Consider the following 23,997-nt stretch of genomic DNA (forward strand, 5'->3'; position numbering starts at 1 on the left):
TCACTTTCAAAGTTGAACTCCACGCGGAAAATGCGCCCTTGTTTTCATGAACACATACTGTAGCGTACCTCACCTTTCACAACACACGCGTCTCCAACCCGGGTTGGGGAGCTTTAAGTAGGTTACTTTGGCCGGTTGCTTTCGCTTACGGCCATACCACGCTGAACACGCCCGATCTCGTCCGATCTCGGAAGCTAAGCAGCGTCGGGCCTGGTTAGTACTTGGATGGGAGACCGCCTGGGAATACCAGGTGCCGTAAGCTTTTCTCTCCATCAGCCAGTGCAACTTTTTTTTTTTCAGGCTGTCTGTCTGTGCGTGCCTGCTCCCTAGTACGTAGATGTTCCAACCCCTTTGAATATTTGCTTCCTCCGTTTGAAAGCAAAATAAATAAATAAATAAATAAATAAATAACTAAATGCATAGGTAGGAAATATAGGCTAAGCCAGCAACAGGTCGAACAAAATTGCACGAGTTGACTGTCAACAGTTGGCGGATTGGGGGAGTTTTAGTGCTTGTTTTCATCTGGAATGTTTAGCTTATTTTTGGGGGGTGACAGCTTTGTTTTCTATGTCCCTTTAGTTTTCACCGTTTTGTACAATTCCCGGTCTCGCTGTGTTCATTCGCCCAAGAGCTGCAAAGTCATTTTTTCAACACTGCCTGAGTATGGATAATAGCCTACAGTCTGCATGGCTGTCGACATCCCAGATATTGTGGTGTTTTCCTGAACAACTGTAGGTTACTCGTTTCAGGATGTCCGAGTAGAGCGAGTGACCAAAGTTCCTGTTTTTACGCACAGCGAATTGATATTTGAAAAGCTAATATCAGCGTGCTTCATGAAGTTTTGCTTGACAGCAGTTGCTACTACATAGCCTATGTTGTCGTATTAGATGCAGCATTCGATTGACGTGTGTCTACTATTACGTATAAGGCCTATATAAACCGTGCGCTAAGGAGAAGCGCTCATTCACGTCTCCGTCGCCGGAGGGAGCGCCACGCTTTCCGTCGTTAGTGTACATTTGTGGACATGTATGGATCATTGGCTGCCAGTGACTCTAGCACACCAGTAGAGAACTGCAGTTGGAGCAGTTGTTTTTACTTTCTCCGTGGCGAAGTTGAAGCAAAGCGGATCCATGAAACAACCCTCTTCACAACACATGACCTGAAGGCGCAATCCTAACTGGCCAGAGACCCAACTCGGAGCGTCTGCATCCCGACCGGTATGTGTACGTTGTTTTCATTGAGAGGCTACGTTTCTAAAACGAAGCTTATATTTCATGAATTGTAAATTAGGGTTGTTCTCTCCAATGAAACATCCCCTGTGTTTTCGCTCCGCTTAAAAAAAGGATTTTTTATTTTATTTTTTATATCCCATCAAATACTTAGTGGTTTTATATTCTCATGCATGGCCAGACACTGATTTCTCTCCTTAGCTTTGAGTATCATCTTTGTTTGAAAAGCTGAGCTTTTTTTTTTTTTTTTACTCCAGTGACGTTTTCTAATTTACTTGTGGTAGTTTCAAATGGTGTACACCAAGTGGTTTTTGCCATGCTATGTCACCATTACAATTTCTTTAGCTTCTAAACAAATCTGTGAGCGTTTTAATCAGAGATAAAGCTGCCCTATGTGTGTTGAACTGTGAGTAAAGTATATGCACTTGCCTAACCAAACTCTTCTGTCAGTACCCTTCGTTTTTAGGATAAAGAAGGAACAGTTATTGGAAATGTTACCAAGTTTTAAATGCCATTTGTTGTATTCTTCACTTTCAAAGTTGAACTCCACGCGGAAAATGCGCCCTTGTTTTCATGAACACATACTGTAGCGTACCTCACCTTTCACAACACACGCGTCTCCAACCCGGGTTGGGGAGCTTTAAGTAGGTTACTTTGGCCGGTTGCTTTCGCTTACGGCCATACCACGCTGAACACGCCCGATCTCGTCCGATCTCGGAAGCTAAGCAGCGTCGGGCCTGGTTAGTACTTGGATGGGAGACCGCCTGGGAATACCAGGTGCCGTAAGCTTTTCTCTCCATCAGCCAGTGCAACTTTTTTTTTTTCAGGCTGTCTGTCTGTGCGTGCCTGCTCCCTAGTACGTAGATGTTCCAACCCCTTTGAATATTTGCTTCCTCCGTTTGAAAGCAAAATAAATAAATAAATAAATAAATAAATAACTAAATGCATAGGTAGGAAATATAGGCTAAGCCAGCAACAGGTCGAACAAAATTGCACGAGTTGACTGTCAACAGTTGGCGGATTGGGGGAGTTTTAGTGCTTGTTTTCATCTGGAATGTTTAGCTTATTTTTGGGGGGTGACAGCTTTGTTTTCTATGTCCCTTTAGTTTTCACCGTTTTGTACAATTCCCGGTCTCGCTGTGTTCATTCGCCCAAGAGCTGCAAAGTCATTTTTTCAACACTGCCTGAGTATGGATAATAGCCTACAGTCTGCATGGCTGTCGACATCCCAGATATTGTGGTGTTTTCCTGAACAACTGTAGGTTACTCGTTTCAGGATGTCCGAGTAGAGCGAGTGACCAAAGTTCCTGTTTTTACGCACAGCGAATTGATATTTGAAAAGCTAATATCAGCGTGCTTCATGAAGTTTTGCTTGACAGCAGTTGCTACTACATAGCCTATGTTGTCGTATTAGATGCAGCATTCGATTGACGTGTGTCTACTATTACGTATAAGGCCTATATAAACCGTGCGCTAAGGAGAAGCGCTCATTCACGTCTCCGTCGCCGGAGGGAGCGCCACGCTTTCCGTCGTTAGTGTACATTTGTGGACATGTATGGATCATTGGCTGCCAGTGACTCTAGCACACCAGTAGAGAACTGCAGTTGGAGCAGTTGTTTTTACTTTCTCCGTGGCGAAGTTGAAGCAAAGCGGATCCATGAAACAACCCTCTTCACAACACATGACCTGAAGGCGCAATCCTAACTGGCCAGAGACCCAACTCGGAGCGTCTGCATCCCGACCGGTATGTGTACGTTGTTTTCATTGAGAGGCTACGTTTCTAAAACGAAGCTTATATTTCATGAATTGTAAATTAGGGTTGTTCTCTCCAATGAAACATCCCCTGTGTTTTCGCTCCGCTTAAAAAAAGGATTTTTTATTTTATTTTTTATATCCCATCAAATACTTAGTGGTTTTATATTCTCATGCATGGCCAGACACTGATTTCTCTCCTTAGCTTTGAGTATCATCTTTGTTTGAAAAGCTGAGCTTTTTTTTTTTTTTTTACTCCAGTGACGTTTTCTAATTTACTTGTGGTAGTTTCAAATGGTGTACACCAAGTGGTTTTTGCCATGCTATGTCACCATTACAATTTCTTTAGCTTCTAAACAAATCTGTGAGCGTTTTAATCAGAGATAAAGCTGCCCTATGTGTGTTGAACTGTGAGTAAAGTATATGCACTTGCCTAACCAAACTCTTCTGTCAGTACCCTTCGTTTTTAGGATAAAGAAGGAACAGTTATTGGAAATGTTACCAAGTTTTAAATGCCATTTGTTGTATTCTTCACTTTCAAAGTTGAACTCCACGCGGAAAATGCGCCCTTGTTTTCATGAACACATACTGTAGCGTACCTCACCTTTCACAACACACGCGTCTCCAACCCGGGTTGGGGAGCTTTAAGTAGGTTACTTTGGCCGGTTGCTTTCGCTTACGGCCATACCACGCTGAACACGCCCGATCTCGTCCGATCTCGGAAGCTAAGCAGCGTCGGGCCTGGTTAGTACTTGGATGGGAGACCGCCTGGGAATACCAGGTGCCGTAAGCTTTTCTCTCCATCAGCCAGTGCAACTTTTTTTTTTTCAGGCTGTCTGTCTGTGCGTGCCTGCTCCCTAGTACGTAGATGTTCCAACCCCTTTGAATATTTGCTTCCTCCGTTTGAAAGCAAAATAAATAAATAAATAAATAAATAAATAAATAACTAAATGCATAGGTAGGAAATATAGGCTAAGCCAGCAACAGGTCGAACAAAATTGCACGAGTTGACTGTCAACAGTTGGCGGATTGGGGGAGTTTTAGTGCTTGTTTTCATCTGGAATGTTTAGCTTATTTTTGGGGGGTGACAGCTTTGTTTTCTATGTCCCTTTAGTTTTCACCGTTTTGTACAATTCCCGGTCTCGCTGTGTTCATTCGCCCAAGAGCTGCAAAGTCATTTTTTCAACACTGCCTGAGTATGGATAATAGCCTACAGTCTGCATGGCTGTCGACATCCCAGATATTGTGGTGTTTTCCTGAACAACTGTAGGTTACTCGTTTCAGGATGTCCGAGTAGAGCGAGTGACCAAAGTTCCTGTTTTTACGCACAGCGAATTGATATTTGAAAAGCTAATATCAGCGTGCTTCATGAAGTTTTGCTTGACAGCAGTTGCTACTACATAGCCTATGTTGTCGTATTAGATGCAGCATTCGATTGACGTGTGTCTACTATTACGTATAAGGCCTATATAAACCGTGCGCTAAGGAGAAGCGCTCATTCACGTCTCCGTCGCCGGAGGGAGCGCCACGCTTTCCGTCGTTAGTGTACATTTGTGGACATGTATGGATCATTGGCTGCCAGTGACTCTAGCACACCAGTAGAGAACTGCAGTTGGAGCAGTTGTTTTTACTTTCTCCGTGGCGAAGTTGAAGCAAAGCGGATCCATGAAACAACCCTCTTCACAACACATGACCTGAAGGCGCAATCCTAACTGGCCAGAGACCCAACTCGGAGCGTCTGCATCCCGACCGGTATGTGTACGTTGTTTTCATTGAGAGGCTACGTTTCTAAAACGAAGCTTATATTTCATGAATTGTAAATTAGGGTTGTTCTCTCCAATGAAACATCCCCTGTGTTTTCGCTCCGCTTAAAAAAAGGATTTTTTATTTTATTTTTTATATCCCATCAAATACTTAGTGGTTTTATATTCTCATGCATGGCCAGACACTGATTTCTCTCCTTAGCTTTGAGTATCATCTTTGTTTGAAAAGCTGAGCTTTTTTTTTTTTTTTTACTCCAGTGACGTTTTCTAATTTACTTGTGGTAGTTTCAAATGGTGTACACCAAGTGGTTTTTGCCATGCTATGTCACCATTACAATTTCTTTAGCTTCTAAACAAATCTGTGAGCGTTTTAATCAGAGATAAAGCTGCCCTATGTGTGTTGAACTGTGAGTAAAGTATATGCACTTGCCTAACCAAACTCTTCTGTCAGTACCCTTCGTTTTTAGGATAAAGAAGGAACAGTTATTGGAAATGTTACCAAGTTTTAAATGCCATTTGTTGTATTCTTCACTTTCAAAGTTGAACTCCACGCGGAAAATGCGCCCTTGTTTTCATGAACACATACTGTAGCGTACCTCACCTTTCACAACACACGCGTCTCCAACCCGGGTTGGGGAGCTTTAAGTAGGTTACTTTGGCCGGTTGCTTTCGCTTACGGCCATACCACGCTGAACACGCCCGATCTCGTCCGATCTCGGAAGCTAAGCAGCGTCGGGCCTGGTTAGTACTTGGATGGGAGACCGCCTGGGAATACCAGGTGCCGTAAGCTTTTCTCTCCATCAGCCAGTGCAACTTTTTTTTTTTCAGGCTGTCTGTCTGTGCGTGCCTGCTCCCTAGTACGTAGATGTTCCAACCCCTTTGAATATTTGCTTCCTCCGTTTGAAAGCAAAATAAATAAATAAATAAATAAATAAATAACTAAATGCATAGGTAGGAAATATAGGCTAAGCCAGCAACAGGTCGAACAAAATTGCACGAGTTGACTGTCAACAGTTGGCGGATTGGGGGAGTTTTAGTGCTTGTTTTCATCTGGAATGTTTAGCTTATTTTTGGGGGGTGACAGCTTTGTTTTCTATGTCCCTTTAGTTTTCACCGTTTTGTACAATTCCCGGTCTCGCTGTGTTCATTCGCCCAAGAGCTGCAAAGTCATTTTTTCAACACTGCCTGAGTATGGATAATAGCCTACAGTCTGCATGGCTGTCGACATCCCAGATATTGTGGTGTTTTCCTGAACAACTGTAGGTTACTCGTTTCAGGATGTCCGAGTAGAGCGAGTGACCAAAGTTCCTGTTTTTACGCACAGCGAATTGATATTTGAAAAGCTAATATCAGCGTGCTTCATGAAGTTTTGCTTGACAGCAGTTGCTACTACATAGCCTATGTTGTCGTATTAGATGCAGCATTCGATTGACGTGTGTCTACTATTACGTATAAGGCCTATATAAACCGTGCGCTAAGGAGAAGCGCTCATTCACGTCTCCGTCGCCGGAGGGAGCGCCACGCTTTCCGTCGTTAGTGTACATTTGTGGACATGTATGGATCATTGGCTGCCAGTGACTCTAGCACACCAGTAGAGAACTGCAGTTGGAGCAGTTGTTTTTACTTTCTCCGTGGCGAAGTTGAAGCAAAGCGGATCCATGAAACAACCCTCTTCACAACACATGACCTGAAGGCGCAATCCTAACTGGCCAGAGACCCAACTCGGAGCGTCTGCATCCCGACCGGTATGTGTACGTTGTTTTCATTGAGAGGCTACGTTTCTAAAACGAAGCTTATATTTCATGAATTGTAAATTAGGGTTGTTCTCTCCAATGAAACATCCCCTGTGTTTTCGCTCCGCTTAAAAAAAGGATTTTTTATTTTATTTTTTATATCCCATCAAATACTTAGTGGTTTTATATTCTCATGCATGGCCAGACACTGATTTCTCTCCTTAGCTTTGAGTATCATCTTTGTTTGAAAAGCTGAGCTTTTTTTTTTTTTTTTACTCCAGTGACGTTTTCTAATTTACTTGTGGTAGTTTCAAATGGTGTACACCAAGTGGTTTTTGCCATGCTATGTCACCATTACAATTTCTTTAGCTTCTAAACAAATCTGTGAGCGTTTTAATCAGAGATAAAGCTGCCCTATGTGTGTTGAACTGTGAGTAAAGTATATGCACTTGCCTAACCAAACTCTTCTGTCAGTACCCTTCGTTTTTAGGATAAAGAAGGAACAGTTATTGGAAATGTTACCAAGTTTTAAATGCCATTTGTTGTATTCTTCACTTTCAAAGTTGAACTCCACGCGGAAAATGCGCCCTTGTTTTCATGAACACATACTGTAGCGTACCTCACCTTTCACAACACACGCGTCTCCAACCCGGGTTGGGGAGCTTTAAGTAGGTTACTTTGGCCGGTTGCTTTCGCTTACGGCCATACCACGCTGAACACGCCCGATCTCGTCCGATCTCGGAAGCTAAGCAGCGTCGGGCCTGGTTAGTACTTGGATGGGAGACCGCCTGGGAATACCAGGTGCCGTAAGCTTTTCTCTCCATCAGCCAGTGCAACTTTTTTTTTTTCAGGCTGTCTGTCTGTGCGTGCCTGCTCCCTAGTACGTAGATGTTCCAACCCCTTTGAATATTTGCTTCCTCCGTTTGAAAGCAAAATAAATAAATAAATAAATAAATAAATAACTAAATGCATAGGTAGGAAATATAGGCTAAGCCAGCAACAGGTCGAACAAAATTGCACGAGTTGACTGTCAACAGTTGGCGGATTGGGGGAGTTTTAGTGCTTGTTTTCATCTGGAATGTTTAGCTTATTTTTGGGGGGTGACAGCTTTGTTTTCTATGTCCCTTTAGTTTTCACCGTTTTGTACAATTCCCGGTCTCGCTGTGTTCATTCGCCCAAGAGCTGCAAAGTCATTTTTTCAACACTGCCTGAGTATGGATAATAGCCTACAGTCTGCATGGCTGTCGACATCCCAGATATTGTGGTGTTTTCCTGAACAACTGTAGGTTACTCGTTTCAGGATGTCCGAGTAGAGCGAGTGACCAAAGTTCCTGTTTTTACGCACAGCGAATTGATATTTGAAAAGCTAATATCAGCGTGCTTCATGAAGTTTTGCTTGACAGCAGTTGCTACTACATAGCCTATGTTGTCGTATTAGATGCAGCATTCGATTGACGTGTGTCTACTATTACGTATAAGGCCTATATAAACCGTGCGCTAAGGAGAAGCGCTCATTCACGTCTCCGTCGCCGGAGGGAGCGCCACGCTTTCCGTCGTTAGTGTACATTTGTGGACATGTATGGATCATTGGCTGCCAGTGACTCTAGCACACCAGTAGAGAACTGCAGTTGGAGCAGTTGTTTTTACTTTCTCCGTGGCGAAGTTGAAGCAAAGCGGATCCATGAAACAACCCTCTTCACAACACATGACCTGAAGGCGCAATCCTAACTGGCCAGAGACCCAACTCGGAGCGTCTGCATCCCGACCGGTATGTGTACGTTGTTTTCATTGAGAGGCTACGTTTCTAAAACGAAGCTTATATTTCATGAATTGTAAATTAGGGTTGTTCTCTCCAATGAAACATCCCCTGTGTTTTCGCTCCGCTTAAAAAAAGGATTTTTTATTTTATTTTTTATATCCCATCAAATACTTAGTGGTTTTATATTCTCATGCATGGCCAGACACTGATTTCTCTCCTTAGCTTTGAGTATCATCTTTGTTTGAAAAGCTGAGCTTTTTTTTTTTTTTTTACTCCAGTGACGTTTTCTAATTTACTTGTGGTAGTTTCAAATGGTGTACACCAAGTGGTTTTTGCCATGCTATGTCACCATTACAATTTCTTTAGCTTCTAAACAAATCTGTGAGCGTTTTAATCAGAGATAAAGCTGCCCTATGTGTGTTGAACTGTGAGTAAAGTATATGCACTTGCCTAACCAAACTCTTCTGTCAGTACCCTTCGTTTTTAGGATAAAGAAGGAACAGTTATTGGAAATGTTACCAAGTTTTAAATGCCATTTGTTGTATTCTTCACTTTCAAAGTTGAACTCCACGCGGAAAATGCGCCCTTGTTTTCATGAACACATACTGTAGCGTACCTCACCTTTCACAACACACGCGTCTCCAACCCGGGTTGGGGAGCTTTAAGTAGGTTACTTTGGCCGGTTGCTTTCGCTTACGGCCATACCACGCTGAACACGCCCGATCTCGTCCGATCTCGGAAGCTAAGCAGCGTCGGGCCTGGTTAGTACTTGGATGGGAGACCGCCTGGGAATACCAGGTGCCGTAAGCTTTTCTCTCCATCAGCCAGTGCAACTTTTTTTTTTTCAGGCTGTCTGTCTGTGCGTGTGTAGCAGATGTGTATCGGTTCAGACCAGTTGAATGGACAGGAATGATGTACACACACACACAGGGATGGGGTATCTGCAATATCTGTTTACTGGACAGAGAATGGAGCAGTTTCAGATAAGAATGCGCACACGCACAGCGGATCCTCTCCAATCCCCGTTTACAGCATCCATTGGGCAACTCATATAAGTAATTATGAACAACAAGTTATACATATGATGATGGGTATAAATGACAATAATACAATACAATACAGGAGACAATTCACAAGCTCATATACAACAGGCCTACAGATAGGCCTTCATCTTGGGCTTAGGCTGGCTTTGCACAGGCCATACATACTAGTCATATAAATAAATAATGTAATATCTATAATAATACACAGTGACATAAGGTACACAATATAGATGACAGAACCCACTTTATCTTAAAACAACCGTTAAGTCACTTCGTACCTGGACAGAGAATGGAGCAGTTTCAGATAAGAATGCGCACACGCACAGCGGATCCTCTCCAATCCCCTACACACAGTAACGGCAAATTCCAGTGAACGCTAATGAAATGTCTAACCGTAAGAACTATTTTAACCATTTTCAAAGCTATATATATTACTCAAAACAGATACAATATGATCATGTATACAACAGGAGGTAATGACATCGTTTTTACTTGTTGTGGACTAAAGATAACCTTATATACAATCATTGTTTACATTACGGTAGAGGAAGACACTATAAACGCTAAAGTTATTGATTTCTCTTACACGTTCGCTAAAACAGGGTTACAAGTGATTAAATTATGCTTATAAAAGATTGTGACACTGTTTTCTGTTCAAGAACAATACTTTTAAATAAATAATTAATGTAATTAATGTAATTTTCTATCGGGAGAAAATTATAGCGGCTTACCGTTTACAGCATCCATTGGGCAACTGAGGAATGCTGTAAACATGGGTTGCTTAGCAACATCGCGCGCAATTAAAGGAACAGTGTATAGGAATTTCTATGTATATAATCATGTATATTTATATGTATAATAAGATTTTATGAAATTCATCACAAAGAAAAATAAAGGAAATAAAAGATAAAATATTTCACTGCTACATACTCCCCTCTGAATTTCACAAAATTTGTACCTCACAGTGAAACATCTGACCAGTTAAAGAAAAGTCATTCACCAATATCTCCTGGACCACTTATCGTCTCGCAATATATGTATTACCCAACAAAGAGGGAAAGAAACAACAGGAAGCTGATCAGACTCCCTAATGTTCTCTTGCTAAAGGGGTGCCCTATACACCACCTACAGACGTGTTTTGAATGACTATCTTAATAAACTGGGGGGTATCTTACAGTACTTATTTCAAGGCAAAATTCTATTTAAGAAAACTAACTGTGTGATAAATGCTTAAGGCTAAACTGTGGGAAAATTCTGAGGCATACAGGGATATCTATTCACTGGCTTTACTGATCTACCGGCCCTGGTTCTGACAGTGACAATTGCTGAGGCTGGTAGAGTTCTTTCTCTGGTCATCACACTCTGTCCAGCCGCGTCATCAATTCGCAGCTCATCTTCCATGGGGGCCTGGGCTTCAGAAGGATTGGTGATGGACTCTGTGCCTGGACTGCATCTCACTTGCTCTGGATCTCCATCCTCAGAATCACACAGACTCATTGGAGCACGGTCAGATGGGGACAGTGTGGCAACCCACTCCACAGTTTGTTGTGTCTTATCCATTGCATCAGAAGGTGTGGCGTACTTTGAGTCCAGGTCGTCTCGGCTACTGCTTGATTCAGAGTCATCAAAGGACGGTTGTTCATCCCGTTCTCCCTCAATGGGCAGGAAGCTCACTTGCAGCATCAGATTCCGATGGACCACTTTCTCCTGACCGGTGCTGGTGTTCCTCACCCGGTATGTATGACACTTGGAGTCTTTGAAGATGACGAGATACAGAGTGGGATCCCATCTGTCAGCCAGCTTCCTCCGTCCACGTTCACCTTTGTTTGCCAGCAGGACATGGTCACCTTCCTCAATGTCCCGGCCTTTTGTTCGTCTGTTGTACTGCTCTGCTTGGCGCTGTTGACTCGCCTCTGTGTTAACTTGAGCGGTGGCCAGGGCTTCCTTCAAGTCAGCTCTCACTCTCTTGACGTAGGTGTCATAGTCAGTGATGTCTTGATCTCTGGTGACACTATGGAACATCACATCCACTGGCAAGCGAGGAATTCTTCCATACATCAAGTAGAATGGAGCATATCCGGTGGACTCATGTGCTGTACAGTTGTAAGCGAACGTCAAGGTCTGCAGCATTTGTGGCCACTTTTGCTTTGCACGAGGAGGTAAAGCTCGGATCATGCCACCAAGGGTCCGATTGAATCGTTCCACTTGACCATTGCCCATGGGATGGTAGGCGGTCGTTCGGGACTTCTTCACACCAGCAACTTGCAGCAGCTCCTTTATCAAGTGGCTCTCAAAGTTGGCACCCTGATCTGCATGCACCCTCTCTGGGAAGCCATATATGCAGAAGTACCGGTCCCATAGTTGACGAGCTACCTGCTTCGCTGACTGGTCATGACATGGGAAGGCATGGGCCATCTTCGTGAAGTGATCAGTAATCACTAACACATCCACACTCTTGCCGCTTGAATCTTCAGCAGACCAGAAGTCTATGCAGACTAACTCCAAGGGCCGAGTGGTCTTAATGCTTTCCAGCGGGGCTCTGCCTTCAGGCTCAGGCGTCTTACTGGCAACACAGCGCATGCAGCATCGTACATATTCACGCACATCTCTTTCCATGTCAGCCCAGAAGAATCTTTGCCTGGCCAGATAGAGTGTCCTGCTCTGACCTTGGTGACCAGCCTCATCATGGACACCTTGCAGAATCTGCTCACACAGGGAAGATGGGACGACATACTGGTGTCGCTTCTTAGCAGTCAGTGGGTCTTTGCACACTCGGTATAAGACTCCATCCAAGATCTTCAGCTTGTCCCACTGTTTCAGAGTCTTCAAGGTTTTCAGCACCTCTTTTGCCCTCTCTCGTCTTGATGGCCTCCTGCCACACACGACATACGGCAGGACTTGAGACAGCACAGGGTCTTCTTGCTGCTTATCCTGAAGCTCTTTCAGCGTGAACATGGGTAATGGACTTTGACCTGGTGGTATTAGGTTCTGCACGTCTTGGGACAGCCACGAAACAACTCTGTCTTCGGTACCTGCGTTCCACTCAGTGTAGCCGTTCAGCACTGCTGACACTTCATCAGAGGAAAGGGAGCAGCACATCAACTCTTGGCCAGCATCCACTGGTTCCACACTTTGGCACTTAGCACTCAGATGGAAAGCATGCTGAACAACATCCTCCTTGAAGTGCTTTGCCTCTTCCAGGAGAAGATCATAGGGCTCCCTCACCAATCTCTCACTGACACGGCCGGGAACAAAAGGCTGTCTGCTCAGTGCGTCTGCAACCACATTCTTCCTACCAGGGATGTACTGTATGCTGAAGCTGTATGGTGCCATTTTAGCAACCCACCTCTGCTCACATGCGTCAAGTTTTGGCTTCGTTAAGATGTAGGTTAACGGGTTATTGTCTGTCCAAACAGAGAAATGATGTCCTTTCAGCCAGTGACTAAACTTGTCACAAACAGACCATTTGAGAGCCAGGAACTCCAGACGATGGGCAGGGTAGTTACTCTGGGCACGACTGAGTGCTTTACTTGCAAAGGCGATGGGACGAGCCTTGGTTTCACCCTGGGGGACCTGAGACAACACAGCTCCGAGACCATCAAGTGATGCATCTGTGGACAGGATGAATGGGCGACTGAAGTCTGGATGTGCCAGTATCACAGATTCAAGGAGAGCAGATTTCAGCTGCTCAAATGAAGCACGGTGTTCTTCCTTCCAGTCTTCAGGACGGAGTCTCTTAAAGCCACAGGCACCTCTCCGGTTGGTCGTCTTTCCTCTGGGTGCGGCAGTCAGTGTGAAAAGTGGTTTGGCAATGCTGGAGCAGTTCTGTATGAATCTCTGATAGTACATGACCATTCCAAGAAACGACTTGATCTTTTTCTGCGATGGTGTGACTCCATCCTCCATCATCAGATCAGTAACGGTCATACCCGTGATAGCCTTCACTTTATCAGGATCTGTTGCTACTCCAGTCTCATCCACAATGTGGCCTAGGAACTTTACACTCCGTCTTAACAGGTGACACTTCTTAGGGGCCAGTCTCAGCCCATGGGCACTCAGTCTACTGAAGACAAGCTCCAATCTCTTAAGTGCTTCTCTCTCATCAGGGGCAAAGACAAGGAGATCATCAAGGTAGCAGAGCAATGTGAGAAAGTTCTCATCACCGAAGATGTTCATCATGAGGCGCATGAAACTGGCAGGGCTGTTGCACAGTCCTTGAGGCAGCCTGTTGAACTCATAGAGCCCCATAGGTGTTGTGAAAGCGGTGTACTTTTTGTCCTCTTCTGCCATCTCGATGTTATAGAATCCTGAGGTGAGGTCCATGGCACTGAAAAAGGCATTTCCTCCTAATGCAGCTAAACAGTCTGCTTGATGTGGCAATGGGTGTGCGTCCTTTGTCATCCGTGCATTAAGCCACCTGTAGTCAACACAGATGCGCAGATCTCCACTCTTCTTCCACACAAGCACTACAGGAGAAGCCCACTCGCTTGATGACTTGCGGATTATCTCACGTTCTTCCATTTCGGTAAGCACTTCCCTGAGCTTATGGTAGTGAGCTGGAGGCACACGACGGTAAGGCAGCCTGAATGGACGATCATCAGACAGATGGATACGATGGGAAAAGTCTTTGGCCTTGCCACAGTCTAATTTATCTCTTGAGAAGACACTCTCATACTTGTGAATCAGCTGTACTAGCTGGTCTTTCCAATACGGTGAAACTTCACAGGAGTCAACATCGAGATCACTCAGGCCAAGATCTTTTAGGCGTTCAGAGAAGCTGTGTGATGGAGTGGCAGCACCCTCTGCAGGGTTGACGCTCTGGCTTTGCACTCTGAGCTCATCTTGGTCCGCTGGATGTGAGTTGACCTCAAGATCTTCAAGAGCAAGGCATGGAGATACATCAGCCACTTTTGAGTTTCTCCGAAGTGTGATTGGTTTGTCACCAGGATTCAAGATCTTTACTGGCAGCCATCCATCTGCAGACATGGACGCCACAACTCTGCCAACAATGATGTTCTTTTTGTGGGTTTGTGATTTCGGTGGCTCGATGAGGACAGCACTTCCCACAGACACTGGTGCAGTGGAGGGCAGTCTGGCCCAGACAAGGTGCTCATGCTGAGGTAACAGTGTAACAGACTGTGTGAGTTTCAAAGTGCCAACAACATCTGGCATATAACTGCCTTTCCATCTGTGGATGCCAGAAAGCATGTTTAAAAACTGTTCTATCTCAGGCTCTCCAGTACTCTCAGGGCGGCCAAGCACCTGCCAGTAACTGGGAGTCTTCCTGAGCTGACTGAGGATGTGCTTTATTACATTAGTGCCGAGAATCATCTGATCTTTTTGTCCAGGGACAAGTAACGTGGGCACACTGACTGCATGGCCATACACCTCCATCTCTAGTTGATACACACACTTTGGCTGGACCTGGACACCACCACATCCTACAAGGACAATGTTGGACTGTAGTTCACTGAGCTCGAGCACAGCTCCAGCACTTCTCAGTATGTGTTCAGCTTCTTCACTCATAGTGCATGCCATAGACCCACTGTCTAATAAAGCTTTTAAAGAAACTCCTTTTACTGAAACATCAGTGTAGAACAGGCTGTCAGCTTTCTCCAGCTTGATGGTATTTTGAAATATAACAGAACTCTTGTCAGAAAAAGATTTACAACTCTCTTCATAGACGGACATATTATCTTGAAGACTGAGGGTTTGCTGGTTAACACTCACATGGGCCCCTCTCAAATGCGAGTGAACTAGTTTCCCTGGTTCTGTGGACCAGCGATGGGGTGAGGAGAGGCCTGGAAAGCACTACGGCAGTCTTTGCGCTGGTGGCCCACCTCTAAACAGAGCAAACATCGCTTCTCCCTCATGCAATGTGAACGAGTGGAGTGTGACGTATTGCCACAGAGACGACAAGGTGAAGGAGGACCCCAAGACGAAGTGGCAGACCTAGAGTGGTTTTGTGTGGGCTGACTGGTGCGATCAAGCACTCTCTCTAACATACTCAGCACTCGCTCCAGAGTGTTTGAGTCAGGTGTAACATTCTCATTGACATTCTTCACGGGAGCTCTGTTGGCCACACACGTTGCAGCATTAACCGCAGTGCACTGTACGTCACTCACTCCACTATCACTGGGATTTAAAGAAGCAGTCGAGACTTGGTAGGCACGGGGTTTGGCCATGCTATGAGCTTTTCGTGACTGACTCTCCCTCTGATGCTCATCAATAGCCTCTTGAACCTCCATCATTGACCACTTACTGGTAGGCTTACACTTAAAAACACTGATGAGGTCTGGGTCTGGGCAGTTACGAATAAACATCATGGCTATTTCACTGCTCATGTTCTGCATCTTACTGCCATTGCTCTGTAGGTGTTGGTTTGCACGTTCAGCCAGAGTGTTCAGACGGACCCAGTAATCTACAGGACTCTCTTTGTTATCAGGCCGTGTGGCATAAAAGTCAGCTAGTGGCAGGCATGACCCAGGGGCTTCACTAAAGTAACGCTTCAGCATGTCATAGATGGCTTCAGGTGTTACAGGAGTGTTAGATAGGGAGCTACTCTTTAGTGCCACTTTAACAATGTTCTTAGCTCTACCCAGGAGATGGCTCAGGATTGTGTCTACTCTCTCGACATCAGGGCAGCTACTCTTCTTTAAGTACAGCTCCATGATCTCAATCCACTCTTGCACAGCATACTTGTCACTGTCATCACCTCTGAACATGGGCGGCTCTTTAACATCTGATCTTACAATTACATTGACCTTAGATAAATCTAGGGAGGCACTGGAGGTTTCAGCTCTATTCTCCTTAGGGGGATTAGTGGGATGTTGTACTAGGCTAGGTGTAGTTTGATTGGCTAATAACCTGTTTGCAATAGATTCACCTATTTGACTTCCAAGCTCACCTATGAGGTCACGTAGCTGCTGTGTAACTGCAGCATCATTAGCAGCAGGAGTGGAATGCATAGGGATGTTAGGCTCACCTATAGGGTTTTCATCTAGATCTAAGTCAAATGTCACCCTAGGTTTACACACAGTAGATTCATCAGGCCTATATAACATCCTACCTCTGCCTCTCCCTCTACCTCTGCCAACTGTAGGAGTGGCGGGAAAACAATCACCATAGCCTCTACCAGCCATTACTGTACAGTATATTATGTCTGCGTTGTGTTAAAATAAAAATAGAAATGGTTAAAATAAAATGTAAAAATCAGTTGTCTGTGAAATGCTTTAAGTGAGTGTAGACCAAGTGCAAAAGTCCATAAACGGTCACTTAACAATCTGCAACATGGATCCTCTGGCCTCACGGCGATATCTCAGGTGTCACAAGCCCACTGCTTGACCCGGCGATCGGCGGCGGCTGACCAAGTTGATCCGAAGTCACGGCACCAGTTTTATGTAGCAGATGTGTATCGGTTCAGACCAGTTGAATGGACAGGAATGATGTACACACACACACAGGGATGGGGTATCTGCAATATCTGTTTACTGGACAGAGAATGGAGCAGTTTCAGATAAGAATGCGCACACGCACAGCGGATCCTCTCCAATCCCCGTTTACAGCATCCATTGGGCAACTCATATAAGTAATTATGAACAACAAGTTATACATATGATGATGGGTATAAATGACAATAATACAATACAATACAGGAGACAATTCACAAGCTCATATACAACAGGCCTACAGATAGGCCTTCATCTTGGGCTTAGGCTGGCTTTGCACAGGCCATACATACTAGTCATATAAATAAATAATGTAATATCTATAATAATACACAGTGACATAAGGTACACAATATAGATGACAGAACCCACTTTATCTTAAAACAACCGTTAAGTCACTTCGTACCTGGACAGAGAATGGAGCAGTTTCAGATAAGAATGCGCACACGCACAGCGGATCCTCTCCAATCCCCTACACACAGTAACGGCAAATTCCAGTGAACGCTAATGAAATGTCTAACCGTAAGAACTATTTTAACCATTTTCAAAGCTATATATATTACTCAAAACAGATACAATATGATCATGTATACAACAGGAGGTAATGACATCGTTTTTACTTGTTGTGGACTAAAGATAACCTTATATACAATCATTGTTTACATTACGGTAGAGGAAGACACTATAAACGCTAAAGTTATTGATTTCTCTTACACGTTCGCTAAAACAGGGTTACAAGTGATTAAATTATGCTTATAAAAGATTGTGACACTGTTTTCTGTTCAAGAACAATACTTTTAAATAAATAATTAATGTAATTAATGTAATTTTCTATCGGGAGAAAATTATAGCGGCTTACCGTTTACAGCATCCATTGGGCAACTGAGGAATGCTGTAAACATGGGTTGCTTAGCAACATCGCGCGCAATTAAAGGAACAGTGTATAGGAATTTCTATGTATATAATCATGTATATTTATATGTATAATAAGATTTTATGAAATTCATCACAAAGAAAAATAAAGGAAATAAAAGATAAAATATTTCACTGCTACACGTGCCTGCTCCCTAGTACGTAGATGTTCCAACCCCTTTGAATATTTGCTTCCTCCGTTTGAAAGCAAAATAAATAAATAAATAAATAAATAAATAACTAAATGCATAGGTAGGAAATATAGGCTAAGCCAGCAACAGGTCGAACAAAATTGCACGAGTTGACTGTCAACAGTTGGCGGATTGGGGGAGTTTTAGTGCTTGTTTTCATCTGGAATGTTTAGCTTATTTTTGGGGGGTGACAGCTTTGTTTTCTATGTCCCTTTAGTTTTCACCGTTTTGTACAATTCCCGGTCTCGCTGTGTTCATTCGCCCAAGAGCTGCAAAGTCATTTTTTCAACACTGCCTGAGTATGGATAATAGCCTACAGTCTGCATGGCTGTCGACATCCCAGATATTGTGGTGTTTTCCTGAACAACTGTAGGTTACTCGTTTCAGGATGTCCGAGTAGAGCGAGTGACCAAAGTTCCTGTTTTTACGCACAGCGAATTGATATTTGAAAAGCTAATATCAGCGTGCTTCATGAAGTTTTGCTTGACAGCAGTTGCTACTACATAGCCTATGTTGTCGTATTAGATGCAGCATTCGATTGACGTGTGTCTACTATTACGTATAAGGCCTATATAAACCGTGCGCTAAGGAGAAGCGCTCATTCACGTCTCCGTCGCCGGAGGGAGCGCCACGCTTTCCGTCGTTAGTGTACATTTGTGGACATGTATGGATCATTGGCTGCCAGTGACTCTAGCACACCAGTAGAGAACTGCAGTTGGAGCAGTTGTTTTTACTTTCTCCGTGGCGAAGTTGAAGCAAAGCGGATCCATGAAACAACCCTCTTCACAACACATGACCTGAAGGCGCAATCCTAACTGGCCAGAGACCCAACTCGGAGCGTCTGCATCCCGACCGGTATGTGTACGTTGTTTTCATTGAGAGGCTACGTTTCTAAAACGAAGCTTATATTTCATGAATTGTAAATTAGGGTTGTTCTCTCCAATGAAACATCCCCTGTGTTTTCGCTCCGCTTAAAAAAAGGATTTTTTATTTTATTTTTTATATCCCATCAAATACTTAGTGGTTTTATATTCTCATGCATGGCCAGACACTGATTTCTCTCCTTAGCTTTGAGTATCATCTTTGTTTGAAAAGCTGAGCTTTTTTTTTTTTTTTTACTCCAGTGACGTTTTCTAATTTACTTGTGGTAGTTTCAAATGGTGTACACCAAGTGGTTTTTGCCATGCTATGTCACCATTACAATTTCTTTAGCTTCTAAACAAATCTGTGAGCGTTTTAATCAGAGATAAAGCTGCCCTATGTGTGTTGAACTGTGAGTAAAGTATATGCACTTGCCTAACCAAACTCTTCTGTCAGTACCCTTCGTTTTTAGGATAAAGAAGGAACAGTTATTGGAAATGTTACCAAGTTTTAAATGCCATTTGTTGTATTCTTCACTTTCAAAGTTGAACTCCACGCGGAAAATGCGCCCTTGTTTTCATGAACACATACTGTAGCGTACCTCACCTTTCACAACACACGCGTCTCCAACCCGGGTTGGGGAGCTTTAAGTAGGTTACTTTGGCCGGTTGCTTTCGCTTACGGCCATACCACGCTGAACACGCCCGATCTCGTCCGATCTCGGAAGCTAAGCAGCGTCGGGCCTGGTTAGTACTTGGATGGGAGACCGCCTGGGAATACCAGGTGCCGTAAGCTTTTCTCTCCATCAGCCAGTGCAACTTTTTTTTTTTCAGGCTGTCTGTCTGTGCGTGCCTGCTCCCTAGTACGTAGATGTTCCAACCCCTTTGAATATTTGCTTCCTCCGTTTGAAAGCAAAATAAATAAATAAATAAATAAATAAATAACTAAATGCATAGGTAGGAAATATAGGCTAAGCCAGCAACAGGTCGAACAAAATTGCACGAGTTGACTGTCAACAGTTGGCGGATTGGGGGAGTTTTAGTGCTTGTTTTCATCTGGAATGTTTAGCTTATTTTTGGGGGGTGACAGCTTTGTTTTCTATGTCCCTTTAGTTTTCACCGTTTTGTACAATTCCCGGTCTCGCTGTGTTCATTCGCCCAAGAGCTGCAAAGTCATTTTTTCAACACTGCCTGAGTATGGATAATAGCCTACAGTCTGCATGGCTGTCGACATCCCAGATATTGTGGTGTTTTCCTGAACAACTGTAGGTTACTCGTTTCAGGATGTCCGAGTAGAGCGAGTGACCAAAGTTCCTGTTTTTACGCACAGCGAATTGATATTTGAAAAGCTAATATCAGCGTGCTTCATGAAGTTTTGCTTGACAGCAGTTGCTACTACATAGCCTATGTTGTCGTATTAGATGCAGCATTCGATTGACGTGTGTCTACTATTACGTATAAGGCCTATATAAACCGTGCGCTAAGGAGAAGCGCTCATTCACGTCTCCGTCGCCGGAGGGAGCGCCACGCTTTCCGTCGTTAGTGTACATTTGTGGACATGTATGGATCATTGGCTGCCAGTGACTCTAGCACACCAGTAGAGAACTGCAGTTGGAGCAGTTGTTTTTACTTTCTCCGTGGCGAAGTTGAAGCAAAGCGGATCCATGAAACAACCCTCTTCACAACACATGACCTGAAGGCGCAATCCTAACTGGCCAGAGACCCAACTCGGAGCGTCTGCATCCCGACCGGTATGTGTACGTTGTTTTCATTGAGAGGCTACGTTTCTAAAACGAAGCTTATATTTCATGAATTGTAAATTAGGGTTGTTCTCTCCAATGAAACATCCCCTGTGTTTTCGCTCCGCTTAAAAAAAGGATTTTTTATTTTATTTTTTATATCCCATCAAATACTTAGTGGTTTTATATTCTCATGCATGGCCAGACACTGATTTCTCTCCTTAGCTTTGAGTATCATCTTTGTTTGAAAAGCTGAGCTTTTTTTTTTTTTTTTACTCCAGTGACGTTTTCTAATTTACTTGTGGTAGTTTCAAATGGTGTACACCAAGTGGTTTTTGCCATGCTATGTCACCATTACAATTTCTTTAGCTTCTAAACAAATCTGTGAGCGTTTTAATCAGAGATAAAGCTGCCCTATGTGTGTTGAACTGTGAGTAAAGTATATGCACTTGCCTAACCAAACTCTTCTGTCAGTACCCTTCGTTTTTAGGATAAAGAAGGAACAGTTATTGGAAATGTTACCAAGTTTTAAATGCCATTTGTTGTATTCTTCACTTTCAAAGTTGAACTCCACGCGGAAAATGCGCCCTTGTTTTCATGAACACATACTGTAGCGTACCTCACCTTTCACAACACACGCGTCTCCAACCCGGGTTGGGGAGCTTTAAGTAGGTTACTTTGGCCGGTTGCTTTCGCTTACGGCCATACCACGCTGAACACGCCCGATCTCGTCCGATCTCGGAAGCTAAGCAGCGTCGGGCCTGGTTAGTACTTGGATGGGAGACCGCCTGGGAATACCAGGTGCCGTAAGCTTTTCTCTCCATCAGCCAGTGCAACTTTTTTTTTTTCAGGCTGTCTGTCTGTGCGTGCCTGCTCCCTAGTACGTAGATGTTCCAACCCCTTTGAATATTTGCTTCCTCCGTTTGAAAGCAAAATAAATAAATAAATAAATAAATAAATAACTAAATGCATAGGTAGGAAATATAGGCTAAGCCAGCAACAGGTCGAACAAAATTGCACGAGTTGACTGTCAACAGTTGGCGGATTGGGGGAGTTTTAGTGCTTGTTTTCATCTGGAATGTTTAGCTTATTTTTGGGGGGTGACAGCTTTGTTTTCTATGTCCCTTTAGTTTTCACCGTTTTGTACAATTCCCGGTCTCGCTGTGTTCATTCGCCCAAGAGCTGCAAAGTCATTTTTTCAACACTGCCTGAGTATGGATAATAGCCTACAGTCTGCATGGCTGTCGACATCCCAGATATTGTGGTGTTTTCCTGAACAACTGTAGGTTACTCGTTTCAGGATGTCCGAGTAGAGCGAGTGACCAAAGTTCCTGTTTTTACGCACAGCGAATTGATATTTGAAAAGCTAATATCAGCGTGCTTCATGAAGTTTTGCTTGACAGCAGTTGCTACTACATAGCCTATGTTGTCGTATTAGATGCAGCATTCGATTGACGTGTGTCTACTATTACGTATAAGGCCTATATAAACCGTGCGCTAAGGAGAAGCGCTCATTCACGTCTCCGTCGCCGGAGGGAGCGCCACGCTTTCCGTCGTTAGTGTACATTTGTGGACATGTATGGATCATTGGCTGCCAGTGACTCTAGCACACCAGTAGAGAACTGCAGTTGGAGCAGTTGTTTTTACTTTCTCCGTGGCGAAGTTGAAGCAAAGCGGATCCATGAAACAACCCTCTTCACAACACATGACCTGAAGGCGCAATCCTAACTGGCCAGAGACCCAACTCGGAGCGTCTGCATCCCGACCGGTATGTGTACGTTGTTTTCATTGAGAGGCTACGTTTCTAAAACGAAGCTTATATTTCATGAATTGTAAATTAGGGTTGTTCTCTCCAATGAAACATCCCCTGTGTTTTCGCTCCGCTTAAAAAAAGGATTTTTTATTTTATTTTTTATATCCCATCAAATACTTAGTGGTTTTATATTCTCATGCATGGCCAGACACTGATTTCTCTCCTTAGCTTTGAGTATCATCTTTGTTTGAAAAGCTGAGCTTTTTTTTTTTTTTTTACTCCAGTGACGTTTTCTAATTTACTTGTGGTAGTTTCAAATGGTGTACACCAAGTGGTTTTTGCCATGCTATGTCACCATTACAATTTCTTTAGCTTCTAAACAAATCTGTGAGCGTTTTAATCAGAGATAAAGCTGCCCTATGTGTGTTGAACTGTGAGTAAAGTATATGCACTTGCCTAACCAAACTCTTCTGTCAGTACCCTTCGTTTTTAGGATAAAGAAGGAACAGTTATTGGAAATGTTACCAAGTTTTAAATGCCATTTGTTGTATTCTTCACTTTCAAAGTTGAACTCCACGCGGAAAATGCGCCCTTGTTTTCATGAACACATACTGTAGCGTACCTCACCTTTCACAACACACGCGTCTCCAACCCGGGTTGGGGAGCTTTAAGTAGGTTACTTTGGCCGGTTGCTTTCGCTTACGGCCATACCACGCTGAACACGCCCGATCTCGTCCGATCTCGGAAGCTAAGCAGCGTCGGGCCTGGTTAGTACTTGGATGGGAGACCGCCTGGGAATACCAGGTGCCGTAAGCTTTTCTCTCCATCAGCCAGTGCAACTTTTTTTTTTTCAGGCTGTCTGTCTGTGCGTGCCTGCTCCCTAGTACGTAGATGTTCCAACCCCTTTGAATATTTGCTTCCTCCGTTTGAAAGCAAAATAAATAAATAAATAAATAAATAAATAACTAAATGCATAGGTAGGAAATATAGGCTAAGCCAGCAACAGGTCGAACAAAATTGCACGAGTTGACTGTCAACAGTTGGCGGATTGGGGGAGTTTTAGTGCTTGTTTTCATCTGGAATGTTTAGCTTATTTTTGGGGGGTGACAGCTTTGTTTTCTATGTCCCTTTAGTTTTCACCGTTTTGTACAATTCCCGGTCTCGCTGTGTTCATTCGCCCAAGAGCTGCAAAGTCATTTTTTCAACACTGCCTGAGTATGGATAATAGCCTACAGTCTGCATGGCTGTCGACATCCCAGATATTGTGGTGTTTTCCTGAACAACTGTAGGTTACTCGTTTCAGGATGTCCGAGTAGAGCGAGTGACCAAAGTTCCTGTTTTTACGCACAGCGAATTGATATTTGAAAAGCTAATATCAGCGTGCTTCATGAAGTTTTGCTTGACAGCAGTTGCTACTACATAGCCTATGTTGTCGTATTAGATGCAGCATTCGATTGACGTGTGTCTACTATTACGTATAAGGCCTATATAAACCGTGCGCTAAGGAGAAGCGCTCATTCACGTCTCCGTCGCCGGAGGGAGCGCCACGCTTTCCGTCGTTAGTGTACATTTGTGGACATGTATGGATCATTGGCTGCCAGTGACTCTAGCACACCAGTAGAGAACTGCAGTTGGAGCAGTTGTTTTTACTTTCTCCGTGGCGAAGTTGAAGCAAAGCGGATCCATGAAACAACCCTCTTCACAACACATGACCTGAAGGCGCAATCCTAACTGGCCAGAGACCCAACTCGGAGCGTCTGCATCCCGACCGGTATGTGTACGTTGTTTTCATTGAGAGGCTACGTTTCTAAAACG

At 43.8% G+C, this 23,997-nt stretch overlaps 9 non-coding genes across 9 annotated transcripts; all 9 read left to right on the top strand.

Moving 5' to 3' along the window:
* Positions 1 to 143: 143 nt before the first annotated feature.
* On the top strand, positions 144 to 262 carry LOC134062759 (5S ribosomal RNA). Its single transcript, XR_009935544.1, has one exon. It is a non-coding gene; the product is annotated as a 5S ribosomal RNA (ribosomal RNA).
* Positions 263 to 1,899: 1,637 nt separating this feature from the next.
* LOC134062873 (5S ribosomal RNA) lies at positions 1,900 to 2,018 on the top strand. Its single transcript, XR_009935655.1, has one exon. It is a non-coding gene; the product is annotated as a 5S ribosomal RNA (ribosomal RNA).
* A 1,637-nt stretch (positions 2,019 to 3,655) lies between these two features.
* LOC134062934 (5S ribosomal RNA) lies at positions 3,656 to 3,774 on the top strand. The gene has a single exon (XR_009935713.1). It is a non-coding gene; the product is annotated as a 5S ribosomal RNA (ribosomal RNA).
* Positions 3,775 to 5,415: 1,641 nt separating this feature from the next.
* LOC134062946 (5S ribosomal RNA) lies at positions 5,416 to 5,534 on the top strand. Its single transcript, XR_009935724.1, has one exon. It is a non-coding gene; the product is annotated as a 5S ribosomal RNA (ribosomal RNA).
* A 1,637-nt stretch (positions 5,535 to 7,171) lies between these two features.
* LOC134062957 (5S ribosomal RNA) lies at positions 7,172 to 7,290 on the top strand. Its single transcript, XR_009935735.1, has one exon. It is a non-coding gene; the product is annotated as a 5S ribosomal RNA (ribosomal RNA).
* A 1,637-nt stretch (positions 7,291 to 8,927) lies between these two features.
* On the top strand, positions 8,928 to 9,046 carry LOC134062969 (5S ribosomal RNA). The gene has a single exon (XR_009935746.1). It is a non-coding gene; the product is annotated as a 5S ribosomal RNA (ribosomal RNA).
* Positions 9,047 to 19,367: 10,321 nt separating this feature from the next.
* On the top strand, positions 19,368 to 19,486 carry LOC134062980 (5S ribosomal RNA). Its single transcript, XR_009935757.1, has one exon. It is a non-coding gene; the product is annotated as a 5S ribosomal RNA (ribosomal RNA).
* A 1,637-nt stretch (positions 19,487 to 21,123) lies between these two features.
* LOC134062992 (5S ribosomal RNA) lies at positions 21,124 to 21,242 on the top strand. Its single transcript, XR_009935768.1, has one exon. It is a non-coding gene; the product is annotated as a 5S ribosomal RNA (ribosomal RNA).
* Positions 21,243 to 22,879: 1,637 nt separating this feature from the next.
* LOC134063003 (5S ribosomal RNA) lies at positions 22,880 to 22,998 on the top strand. The gene has a single exon (XR_009935779.1). It is a non-coding gene; the product is annotated as a 5S ribosomal RNA (ribosomal RNA).
* The last annotated feature ends 999 nt before the right edge of the window (positions 22,999 to 23,997 follow it).

The sequence above is a fragment of the Sardina pilchardus genome, chromosome 17 (genome assembly GCF_963854185.1).
Source record: "Sardina pilchardus chromosome 17, fSarPil1.1, whole genome shotgun sequence".
Lineage (NCBI taxonomy): Eukaryota > Metazoa > Chordata > Actinopteri > Clupeiformes > Clupeidae > Sardina > Sardina pilchardus.